This window comes from Oryctolagus cuniculus, chromosome 11 (assembly GCF_964237555.1).
Source record: "Oryctolagus cuniculus chromosome 11, mOryCun1.1, whole genome shotgun sequence".
Lineage (NCBI taxonomy): Eukaryota > Metazoa > Chordata > Mammalia > Lagomorpha > Leporidae > Oryctolagus > Oryctolagus cuniculus.
Window position 1 is genome coordinate 93,225,546 of NC_091442.1, and position 12,408 is coordinate 93,237,953.

Genomic DNA, 12,408 nt, shown 5'->3' on the forward strand with positions numbered 1-12,408 from the left:
TGACCAAAATGGTGCCTGCTCTTTGTCTTGCTCGCCTTTGTAAGGTGATTGGAGAGAGAAAATCGTGTCCATACCAGTCCCCTTTATTTATTTATTTATTTATTTATTTATTTTTTCTCTCCTCTAGTTAGTCTGGTGAACTTCCCCCCACGGGGCTTCAAGCCTCCTTCCCTATAGGCTCTTTTTTTTTTTTTTGACAGGCAGAGTGGACTTTGAGAGAGAGAGACAGAGAGGTCTTCCTTTGTCGTTGGTTCACTCTCCAATGGCCACTGTGGTCGGTGCGCTGCGGCTGGCGCACTGCACTGATCTGATGGTAGGAGCCAGGTACTTATCCTGGTCTCCCATGGGGTGCAGGGCTCAAGGACTTGGGCCATCCTCCACTGCACTCCCTGGCCACAGCAGAGAGCTGGCCTGGAAGAGGGGCAACCGGGACAGAATCCCGCGCCCCGACCGGGACTAGAACCTGGTGTGCCAGCGCCGCAAGGCGGAGGATTAGCCTAGTGAGCCATGGCGCCGGCCCCCTATAGGCTCTTCCTTCCACTTTCTCTCCAGTGTTGGGCTACTAAGGTTATCCTCCCTTCCCTTTCCAGCGTTGGTGTGTAGATTCGGCAGCTGGGGTCCTGAGCCTTGGGCGCCTGTGTCCTCCATGTAGGTCCACCATGTCCCACTAGTTCTGCAAGAGTTTTCTCTGCTGTTTTTTCCCTAACTCTTCCCTGAACCTGCAGTATCTCCATTTTTATTAAACTGTCTTTTCCCAGACTATTAGTGTGCTCCCTCCCTATTCTGCCATCTTGGAGCTCCCCTCAGAGAGCTCCAAGTAACTTGTACTTTGTCTCTCTCTTGCTTAAAACGCTTTCCATGGTAGCCTATCATTAAATATGCATTCCACTTACTGTGGCTTACAAGACTCTGCAGGATTCAGTATGCTTACTAATCAGGCTACTTCTCTAACCCCATCTCATTCTTCAACCAAAGAATGTGCCATTCTCTCTCCTGCCTTATGACTGAGGCACTGACTGTTGTTTTTGTGTAGAGAGCTCTTCCCCTACCTATTCATACTGCTGCCATATTCTGACCTTTCAAGGTTTAGCTGAATGTCTTTGGCCACTTTATATCAAGAAGATGTGCCTGTTCTAACTTGTATGAGTTGCTTACTATTAAATCATCATCTTATTTTCATCATGACAGTTATTTCTTTATCCTGGTTAATTGTCAGATTTCTGACTAAATATAAGTTCAGTGAAGGTAGGGGACTCTCTTTTATTTTCTACTAGTCTCTTATATGTAGAACAATGTTAGGGTCCAGGAAAACCCAATGTATTTTTAGTAGATTCAATATAAATATTTTAGACAGATGTTTATTATAATGTAGTAGTGAAAAACACAGACCAAGAGTTCTTTTCCATTTGAATCTTAGCTTCAATTGTTACTAATATATGACCTATTTGAATTTGAATTTTCTATGCCTCAGTTTCTTCTGAGTGACCATCTTACATATTGTAAGTCTTGAGTGAATGAATATGTTCATAGCAGTATCTGCTACATAATTTGTAGTCTAATGTATGGATAAAAAGTACAAGGAAAAAGACAAATAGACATTTTAAAATTCTTTATTTTATTTGAAAGAGTTAAAAAGAGAAGGGTGGACACACACATTCAAAGTAAGAGAGAGAGAGACCGACCTTCTGTCCACTGTTTCATTCTCCAAATGGCCCCAACAACTGAGGCTAGCCCAGGCAGAGATCTAGAAGCCACGAATTCAGTTCAAGGTCTCTTATATGGGTGAGAGTGGCTCCAAGTAATTGGGCCATTTTCTACATTGGCAGTGAGCTGGATTGGAACTGGTACAGCTGAGACTACAGCTGAGGCTTACATGGGATGCCAGAGTCAAAGGCAGTGACTTAACCCACTGCACAACAACACTGGCCTTGACAAAATAGACTTTGAATCTGCATTAGAACACTGCTAGTAATCTGGAAGTTAGTATCTTTCTAGATTTCAATTCATAGTGATAGTGTCCTCAACAGAAACATTTAAAAGATCTTTAAACTTCTCAGATTACTAAATAACAAAAATATATAGCTATACCTCATTTTAATTTCTCACAACATTTTTTTGAAAATGATATGCTAAAAATTTCAAATGGACAAAGACTTCAGTTAACTGGAAACTTCACTTATTTAAAATGCAAGTTTACTCATCAAATTAGGATAATTTCTAGTACTCATTCTTTTTGGATTGTTTTTCATGTTGTCAAATTTGCTCCTGGAGGCTTTAAAGTATGATTATCTCTCTAATAATGGGGAGGAAGACCCCAACAGAACCTTAGTTTCCACAAGCTTACATGATGGTTTTGTATTTTCATTTATCAGGAACTTTTATTTTCATTATATGTCTTGTCCCAAATAGCTGAGTTCTACCTGCAATAACTAAAATAATTGATGTAGTATGGTATTAGCAAATGAATGGACAGATCACCCAAATTAACAAATTGAAACTGAATTACTATAGGAATTCTACGTGTGATAATGTAGCCTAATAAATTGTGAGGATGTAATAGTCTTTTTTTCACAAACAGTTTTGGGAAACTGGAAAATTCCATGGGGACAAAAAAGGTAAAACTGAGTCTTACCCCATAGAAATAAAAATAAGAAATATATAATAGATAAAACATATATAGGTTAAAAGAAATAAATTTCAGTGTTTTCATTATCATTACATTGTATGGTGAACATCTTTGATGTTCGTACTGAAATCTGGGAGAGGGCAACATGTACCATGCCCCTTTAAGATGGGTAACTTCATTGAAAAATATTGTGTGTGCTCTGAATTCTTCACTGAACAACTGTTTTTGTTTCTCTATCTCCTTCTTCAGTGGTCTCCCTATTCCTTGAGTCCCAATAATATTGGAATTATGCTTCCATAATGGTAGTTTTCAAGTAAAAGGAAGAGTCACATATCTTTCACTTTAAATTAAAGGTTTAGAAATGATTAAATTAATGAGGAGGGCACATCAGCGTTGTGAATGCAATGGAAAAATTCTTGAAGAAAATTGAAAATGCTATTTTAGTGAACACTCGATAAAGAAAGTCAAATAGCCTTATTGCTGATATGGAGGAAGTTTTAGTGTCTGGAATAGATCTACCAGCACAACTTTTGCCTTCAGCTTCAGCCTGATCTAGAGCAAGGTCCTAGCTCTTTTTAATCCTATGAAAGCTAGGAGAGGTGAGGAAGCTGAAAAAAGAAAAGATTGAGGCAAAGTTTGGTTCATGATGTTTAATGAAAGAGGACCTCTCTATTAATATAAAAGTGCAAGGTGAAGCAGCAAGTTATCCAGAAGGTCTAGCTAAGATAATTGATGACGGTGGGTGTATGAAACAACAGATATTCAGTGTCAACAAAACAGCCTTATATTGGAAGAACTTGCCATCTGGAAATTTCATAGATACAGAGGAGAAGTCAGTGATTGGTATCAAAACTTCAAACGATAGTCTGACCTCCTTAATAAAGATTTATCACATGGTGACTTTGACTTGAAGCCCGTGCTCATTTACCAGGAACTCCATCTGAGTCTCCCATGTGAGTGGCAGGAATCCAAGTACTTGCATCCATCATCTGCTCTTTCCAAGGTACATTTGCAGGAAACTGGATTGGAAGTGGAGGTGGGACTTGATTCCAGGCACTGAAATATGGGATGAGTGTGTCTCTGGCAGAAGCTGAACCCATTGTGTAATAATGTCCACCCCACACTCACTTTACTGAGGTAGTCTGGAACTGAACTCACAGTATCTACCAGGAGTCTCCCAGGCATATTACAAATGCAGAGTTAATACACTTAATATAGAAAAAGTTTAAAAAGGAGGATATAAAAATGATGGTACATTAGGAGCTACAGGCCCTCATTTTCCTCCAAATGCATTTAGTTAACAATGTTATATGGGGGGGGGGCAGTGCTGTGGCATAGTGGGCTAAGCCTCCACCTATATTACCAGCATCCCATATGGGTGCTGGGTCGTGTCCCAGTTGCTCTTCATCTAATCCGGCTCTCTGGTATGGCCTGGGAAAGCAGATGGAAGACCTTTCTGTCTGTCTCTCCCTCCCTCTGTCTGTAACTCTACCTCTCAAATAAATAAATCTTAAAAAAATGATATATGAACTGGAATATCTCTTGGAAAATGCTAGAGACCAGTTAAGAACTTCTAGACCCTGGATCAGTGTAAAACCGATAATGAATTCCATTGAAAGATGTAGGGAAATTCACAGAATTTTATGTTCCTCTCTGTATCTTTCCATCTGCATTGCATAGCATGCAAAACTAGGAGAAAAATCTCACACTGAGGAGCCTCTGTCAGAATGGAAACAAAGACTAGGCCCAAGTGTTCAACTGTTTGCTTTATGTTGGGTTTGTTTGAGGGACTTATTTCTGTCTTGAGTCAGAGCATTAATGGACCAGCTGCGGAGTTTGGAATCCATTGGAAACAGAATAGAGAACCACAGCACAACAAAGTGGCAGCTCCACAGGCAGGTACCAAGGAAAGTATGAGATCATAAAAGGTTTACAAGGCCCTAGACCCTCAGAATGTACTGCTTCTAGGTACAGAGCTCAGGCTGTTCCAGCCATTCCCTTCATAGCTTAGGATTTGCATTCCCAGAACATTCTAAAGGTATTGAATCTATAAGCAAGAAAGTGGGGGTGTTATAAGGGGGGCAGGGCAGTGAGCTGAATCAGCCCAAGGTCATGTGAACATTTTTGTATCCCATTCTGTTATTCAGTTATCTCCTTTGGGAAATCTAATCCATTTCATATGTCCACAGCTTCCCTGGATGTTCAGGAAGAGGTTTGTCTCATCAGATCAGTGTTACAGTATCAGTGACACCATACTTTTCACTAGAACCAAGGGAACTACTACCACAAGCATGATGGTCAGGCCTGCCTGGAGCATTAGCCCAGCCTAGATCCTAGAAATTTTATGTAAGAACTTGCTAAAGAGGTCAAGGAAGGATCCTTCAGGTGGCCCCATTGTTTGCAACCTCTCGATCTGCTTATGATTATCTTTTCTGTGTCTTTATTAAGTGCTAGAGATATTTCTGTAGGTATAATAGGAGGAGCCAGAAACTATACATACTCTTCTCCGTTGGTCTACAACAAAGTATAGAGAAGTTCTGTTATCTCACACATTTTTTTAGGGAGTTGAGGGATGTCTGCTGGCAATGACAGTGAAGAAAGTAGTATGTGCCATAGTCAGGGACAGTTTCCTTTCTTCCTTCCTTCTTCCCTTCCTCCCTCCTTCTCTCCCCTCCCTTCCCTTCCCCCCTCCCCTCCCTTCCCTTTCTTTTCTTTCTCCTCTTTCCTCTCCCTTCCTTTCCTTCCCTCTCTCCCTCCCTCCCTTCCTTCCTCCCTTCCTTTTTCATAGACACTGACTCCTATGTATAATACCAAAGATATCATAAAACACATAAACCCAGAGTCAATTACATATTCTGGCAGGTCTCTAGTAAAACTGATACCTAGCTTTAGACTGTTGGCTTACTAGTGAATCTCATTTCAAAGGTTAGTATTCAGAGAATCTCCTAACATGCCCAACAAGTAGGAACACAGCATTCATCAGCTTTCCAGGCATGACTTTGCCCAGTCCCTTTTTGAGTCACCCTAGACCACCTGTAAAGAAAGATGTAGTCCTGGAGTGAACACAGTATACCCTTAACTTGTTTTATGATTCAGTTAGCTATTTATGGGTATGGAGGCATTAATATTTGCCATCCAAGTGTCATTAGTGTTATAGTTGCTTGAAATAAGTTTTCCTCATGCAATATTGATGAAGTTTTTGTACAGAGGGCTAGAACATGTCCATTCCTTGTTTTCATCATTGATTATCTGTGCAGTCAAAAATGTGGTGCATGAAGGTGCTACTGCACTAAAGCTTCATTAATTGTGGTTATGATGCTTTGCCACCTTAGGCCAGTTAGATTTAAACAGGGCACCTCTGGAATCTTTCATGTGATGAGTACCCACATCCATAGTTGGTTAAGTCAGGGCTTGGGATGTGGCATTAGGAATACTGGTATAGTTTATCATGGCAGGATAAGAGAGTTCTTGTGGTCTGTGACAGAATAGTCCAGAATAACAGATCCAGTATGTTTTGAGGTTACTTGAGGTGATCACAGCCTGGGAGAGCCTAATGAAGGTGCTGTGTCTTCCAGGTTTCTATTGCCAATCCTTGTGAAAGTAGATTGGCAAGTTAATGCCCCACTTTGCATTCCTCTTGGGGTCCCAAGTGTTCTCAACCTATTGGATAGAGGTTGGAATAAGTGCAACAGTTCAGTCGGTCAGTCCCTAAGGTCACCTCCTTTGTGGGCACTTATTTTCCCTTTGATCATGGTTGTACAGTCTAGGAATAGAGCTAATGTCTGTTGACATGTACGATAACCCTGTCTACCTGACTGGAAGGATCAAATGCCCACAGCACCACTAAAGGGATTCCTAGTATCTTGTTATTTGTTGGTTCCATCCCCTACCTCTGTGGGATATTGTAGAAGGGGAGAGACCTAAGGGAACCACTGCTTCTAAATTAGATTTAGGGAGACTTCTCTGGAATACTAAGTTGGCCTAAGAATGTGCACCCTGTAAAGAAAGGAAAACCAGTAGTTAGAAATATATTTGAATTTTTCATTGACAAGTTAATCATGTTGTTTGGTTCACCTCCACCTTAGTGTATTTCTCAACCTGCACCACAAATGCTGTGTTTCTTTTGAGTTTAGTGTGTACACTTCCTTAGTCAGATGGGTATACCATCTTTTTAGTAGGCCATCTTTATGTTGCTTTGTGAGTTAGCAGTTACACTGTTTAATAGTTTCACTAGCCTGTGGATGACAGTTCCATGGAAAGTCCATTGTATTTCGAAAGTGTGTGCCTGTTGTTACTTATCAAGGCAGTGAAGGATGTTCCTTGTTCAGAGTGAGGTCATGCAGTATCTCCAAAAACACAACATAAGATCCTCTCAAGGGCAGCTATAGGAATCCCAGTGTCTACACAAGTGATGTGTAGGTGTCACTTCCAGGCAGCCAGCTACTGCTTCCAATATAGGAGATTTATTTTTGTAATTTTAAAATATCCAGGTCTGGGCCAGGCTAAAGCCAGGAGCCAAGAGCTCCAACCGGGTCTCCAAAATGGGTGGCAGGGACCCAAAGACTTGGGCCATCCAACACTGCCTTTTCAGAAGCAGTAGCAAAAAACTGAATGGGAAGTGAAGTATCCATTACTCAACCTATTGTGGCATGGGATGCTGGTGTCACATATGGTAGCTTAACTAGCTATGCCATAGCAACAGGCCCCTTTTTATACTTTTTTAAAAAAGTATTCAGTTTTAAGGGCCAACACTGTGGTGCAATGGGTTAAGCCACCATCTACAATGCCAGCATCCCATATGGGTGCTGCTTCAAGTCCTGCCTGCCCCACTTCTGATCCAGCTGCCTGATAATGCATTTGGGAATGTTGCAGAGGATGGCTTGAGTCCTTGGGGCCCCTGCCACCCACGTGGGAGACCCAGAGGAAGTTTCTGGATCCTGCCCTTGGCCTGGCCTAGCCTTGGCCATTGCAGCCATTTGTGTAATGAACCAGTAGATGGAAGATCTCTCTCTGTCTTTCTCCTCTCTCTGTAACTCTGCCTTTAAAAGAAATAAATAAAATATTTTAAAAAGTATTCACTGTAAAGGCAGAGAAAAGAGTTAGATAGAGACAGGAAGAGAAATAAGAAGAGATGCTGGTTCACTCCCCAGATGCCTGAAATATCTGGGGCTAGGATGAGGCTGAAGCCAGGAACCAAGAAATTAAAATGGGTCTCCAACATAGGTGGCAGGAACCCAATTACACTGTGTACCTGGGTCTGCCTTGGAGGGAAGCTGGAGTTAAGGCTTAGTGTGAGATTTTGAACCCTGATATTGCACATTGACCTCTTAACTTAATTTCTAGTTTAAACATATTGTCCCACAGAGGCTCCCTTAATAGTTTAGTTATTTAGTTGCCATTTTCTTGACCTGATAACTTGGATATTGATGGTAGCCTGTGAAGTGATAAAAATCTAGCAAGATATGGTCATGGGGTGCCTGGCATGGTTATCACACTTCATGTGATTTTACCCAATATACAGAATGTCCATATGCAGTCTCAGTCCAAAAATGACCATCTGCCAGCCAGATGACGCCACAACCTATTGGGTCTGCCTGCTTGTGGTTTTACAGTCGATAGCATACTATGCCATACTATCATGGGCACATCTCTAAATCTTGGGCTCCAGTGAGAGAAGCAAATCATCCACTACAGGTTATTTGGTATTTTTTTTGGTAAGCTAGCCATTCTTCATGGAGCCTGTTGATTTCTTGTCATCTCAATGAGGCCCAATCTCTTAATGTACTAGTTTCATTTGATATTTGAGTTATATTAAACGTGTCCAACTTTGTTGGTGGGATTTATAGGCAATCTAAGTTTGAGTGGGCACTTTATTTCATAGCATTATATGCGGCACACTGGCCATAAGTCACTCAAGTTTCTGCCAGTGCCTAAAGGCAAGCTAGGAGCTACCATTCAAAAGTTACCATTCCTGATGGCTGCCTCAGGAAAATTGTGTGTTCAAAATCTGAGAGGGTTATATACTGTGGTGGCAATTTCTACTCATAGATTCCAGTCACCCTGCAGCAAGTTTGTGGATACCTGTAGTCCCTTTGTGCTAGGAGGCCTAAAATGTTTCCAAGACAGTGTTGGGCATGCTTTGTTGAGCAGTTTCCAGGATTTTCTGCTGCAAAGTATGTCATTCAAGGTGTATGACTTTACTGGTCACCTAGCCTAAGAAGGCTGAGAGAACACCTAGAAAGAGTTATATGTTGCCTGCAGTATATCTAGAGGCCTCTCAGCTGTTGGGCCTTCCTTTTACTAATGGGTTCTACCAGGGCTAGATTTTTTTGCTTAGCTATACCAAGAATGCTTCTTTGGCTCTCCACTGAAGTTTTCCTGGCATTCAGCCTATGATAATCCATTCTTAGTATCCATGCCCAGGAATCTGTTTTGGCAAACCAGACTGGGCTACTACATTGTGACTGGGAGATTTATAACACCTCTGTCTATGGCGTTTTCTGAATTAACATAGTAAGATCTTATTATCTACTGAAAATGAAAAGTTGGAAAAGATAGTCCATGAAAATAGTTACCAAAAAGGAACAGGAGTAAGTATAGTAATATCAGCCAGAATAGACTATGAGTCAAAAAGTTACAAGAAATAAAGAAAGGCATTATAAAGTGATAAATCATCAATTCACTAAGAGGTCTAAGAGGATAAAATAATTACAAATCTGTATTGAACAAACCTCAGAATTTCTAAATATTCAAAGCAAACTTTGACAAAATTAAAGAAAGACATATAAAGTAAAACAATAATATGATACCTTCATATCCTCTTTCAGTAATGGCTAGCAAAACCAGACAGAAAGCCAATGAGTATATGGAAGACTTAAATGACACCTTAAACATAATAGACATAATAGGCATATACAGAACCTTTTGTTGGGTGGAGTCACCCCAAAATAGCAGAATTTACATTCTTCTCAAGTACCTGGAACATTCTCCAGGACAGGCTAAACACATGATAGGTCATAAAGAAGTTGTGAAAATTAAAAAAAAGATTGAAATACAACAATGTATCTTTTTCTAAACACAATGGAAGGAAACCAGAAATTAACAGCACAATTAAAATACGAAAATCTACAAATATGTGGAAATTGAAACGGTCTTAAACAACTAATAAATCAAAGAAAAAGTCACAAGAGAAATTAGAAAATACCTCAAAACAAGTGAAAATGAAAATGTGGCATACTAAAATTTAGGGGATCAGTGAAAGTCATGCTAAGAAGGAGTCTTATGGCTTCGAATTAATTCACATATGAAATGAGAAGAAATACCTTAAATAAACAATCTACCTTCATCTTTTAAGATAATAGAAAAATAAGCACAGAGTAAACCCAAAGCTGGCATGAGGGAGACGACAATAAAGATTTGAACAGTAACAAACTGAGTTGAGAATGGAAAAGCAGTTTTAAAATCAATAAGATTAAGAAGGAGTTATCGAAAAGATCAACAAAATCAGGAAAACCTTAGATTTACTACAGAAAAACAATGAGGACTAAAATAAGAAATGAAATACTCTGTCTTTCACATAAAAAATAGCTTTCAAGAATCTTACAAAATGAAGTGAAAGAAAGGACATTACAACCAATGCCATGGGATTTTTTTAAAAAAAGTTATAATAGGATACAATTATATGCTAACAAATTGAAAGACCTAGAATAAATAACAAACTCCTAGAAATATACAATCTACCAAGACTGAAGCAGCAAGAAACATAATCTGAAGACACTCATAATAAGTAGGGAGATTGAGTCAGTATTTTAAATTTTCCCAATTTAAAAAACCTCAGGGCCATATGGCTTCACTAGGACATCTACCAAACATTTAAAAATAATTGATTACAGTCCTTCTTGAAAGTCTTCCCAAAATTGGACAGGAAGAAACACCTCCAGGCTTATCTGTGATGCCGATATTACCCTGATATCAAAGCCAAACACACTACAAGGCAATTGTGGGCACTTGGGGAGTGAACTAGTAGATGAAAGATACCTCTTTCTATCTCCCTGCCTTTCAAATAAAATTAAAGTACATAAATCTTTTTTAAAAATTTATTTAAACGTCATAGTTAGAGGAAGAAACAGAAGGAGAATCTTCCATCTGCTGGTTCACTCATTTCCCAGATGGCCTCTGTGGGGCTGGGGCAAGTTGAAACCAAGAGCCAGAAAGTTCTTCTGGGTGTCAGGGGCTGAAGCACTGGGGCCATGTTCTGCTGCTTTTCCCAGACCATTAGCAGTGACCTGAATAGGAAGTGAAGCAGCCAGAACTTGAACTGGCACCTATGTGGGGTGCTAGCTTCCCAGACAGCAGCTTTGTTTGCCATGTCACAATGCAGGCTCCAAAGTGAATAAATCTTAAAATGTTTTAAAACACTAAAACAGGAGAATCAAAGCTGTAGAACTATTGGAAGAAAATATAGAGAAAAGTTTTTTGCTATTGGATTTTACAGTGATTCCTTGATAGCACATCAAAACACTGGCAACAGAATAAAGAAAAACAGTACTCATCAAACTTAAAAACTTTTGTGCATCAAAAGACAATAAGTTAATGGAGTGAAAATACAACTTACGGAGTGAAAAAACATTTTCAAACCATATATCTGATAATGTGCTAATATTCAGAGTTAAAAGCACCCTGATAAAGCAAAAAATATCAAATAAAAGTTACAAAGCTGGCAAGGAACTTGAATAGATTCTCCAAAGATAGTATACAAATGGTCAACAAGCATATGAAAAGATGCTCAACATCATTGATCGCTTGAAATAGTGATCAGAACCACAGTGAGATACCAACCATGTCATACCTATTAGGATAGCTAAAAGCAACAAATACTAAAAAAAAAAAAGAAAAAATAATAATGTGTCAATGAGAATGTAGAGAAATTGAAACTTACATGTACTTTTGGTAGACTTATAAAATGTTGCAAGTGATATGGCAAATGGTGTGGAAGTTACTTAAAAATTAAATATGATTGAATAAACTACCTTTGTGTATATATCCAAAGAATTGAAAGCAAAGTCTCAAAAGATTTGCAATTCCATGTTCATAACAGCAGCATTCACTTAGGTCAAGAAGTGGAAATAATTCAACTGTCCAGTGATGATTAAATAAAGTGTGATGTATACATACATGAGTATGTTATTATGTCTAAAAATGGAAGAAAATTTTGCAATTATGTGTCAACATAATGAACTTCACATACATCATGTCAAGGGAAATGAGCTAGTCACTAAAATAAAACATTGTGTGATTTCATTTGAATGAGATTTCCTAAGTAATCAAAAATCAGAAAAACATAAAGTTGAAAGGTGGTTACCAGAGGCTGGGAGAAGGGGCAGAAAGTGTCTATTTTTTAAAATTGAACATTTAAAAAATATATTTACAAGATAAGATGAAAATGTTATGAAGATGTTTTGCAATGATGTACATATACTTAATACTACTTAATTGTCCTTAAAAATGGTTATCATGACAAATTTTGGTATATGATTTCTACAGTAAAAACAGGAAATGTTGGAGCATGGGTTCTTAGCCTAGCTGTTAAGAGGCCTGCATCTCACACTGTAGTGTCTTGTCTGGGTTTGATTCCCGGCTATTGCTCCTTACTTTGCTTTTTACCAATCCAGATTCTAGGGGGTAGTGATGATGGCTCAAGTGGTTGAGTTCCTGTCACTCATCTGGAAGTTCTGTTTTGCATTCTTGGTTTCTGGCTTCAGCCCTAGACCAACCCTGGCCAT

The 12,408-nt window shown here is 39.2% G+C and overlaps 1 long non-coding RNA gene across 3 annotated transcripts in view; it reads left to right on the forward strand.

Annotated features, from left to right (window-relative positions):
• Nucleotides 1-12,408, forward strand: part of LOC103348344 (uncharacterized) — a 193,994-nt gene that overhangs the window by 58,149 nt on the left and 123,437 nt on the right. The window lies entirely within an intron of this gene.